Source organism: Sinocyclocheilus rhinocerous, unplaced genomic scaffold (assembly GCF_001515625.1).
Source record: "Sinocyclocheilus rhinocerous isolate Xijiao unplaced genomic scaffold, SAMN03320098_v1.1 scaffold21680, whole genome shotgun sequence".
Classification (NCBI taxonomy): Eukaryota; Metazoa; Chordata; class Actinopteri; order Cypriniformes; family Cyprinidae; genus Sinocyclocheilus; species Sinocyclocheilus rhinocerous.
The window spans coordinates 9-615 of record NW_015626266.1 but is presented as its reverse complement, the minus strand read 5'-3'; the positions used below and the strand labels follow the sequence as shown (position 1 = coordinate 615).

At 33.1% G+C, this 607-nt stretch overlaps 1 long non-coding RNA gene across 1 annotated transcript; it reads right to left on the bottom strand.

Annotated features, from left to right (window-relative positions):
• On the bottom strand, positions 1 to 362 carry LOC107711238 (uncharacterized). Its single transcript, XR_001636683.1, has 3 exons — positions 337 to 362; positions 168 to 254; positions 1 to 22 (listed from the first exon to the last, which is right to left on the bottom strand). It is a non-coding gene; the product is annotated as an uncharacterized LOC107711238 (long non-coding RNA).
• Positions 363 to 607: the final 245 nt, after the last annotated feature.

Here is a 607-nt window from a genome sequence, read left to right as displayed (position 1 = left end):
CATGTCTGTGATGGCTCAGGTGCTAAAAAAAAGAAAGATTCATATTGTAATAATACCTTTGTTATAAACAAATGACAACAATATTCATTGTTTACTGTAAAAAAAAAAAAAAAGTATTTTGGTGTGGGTCAATGGTTTACAAATTAAAAAATAAAATGTTCTTGTACTTTTGGATGAGTTCCTTCTTGGTTCCATTGTTCTCGGTGGAGAGGGAAGGGTTGGTATTTTTGCTGGTGGCCTGGTGTTGATATTACCTAAAACAATTGTATTAAATTTAAGTTTTTATCATTTAATTACTTTATAAACCAAACAAGAAATGTGAATTCATATACATACTGTCTTCAATATCTGTGATATCACTATCTCTATCTAAAAGGTGTAAAGGTGGTCTCTTCAGCCTGGTTGGCCTTTTCTCAGTGATGGAGGAGTCTGAGAGTTCAGGACACGAGGTGATTTGAGCTTTTCTCATGAGCTTTTGGGCTGTCATGTAGTCAACTAAAGAAAAAAATAATTTTTTGAGTTGGCATGAAAGGTACAACAATGTATCAAAGTATCCACCTTATTTTACCTATAAGAGCTGTCGTGGCCATTTGTAAATTTAATGTGT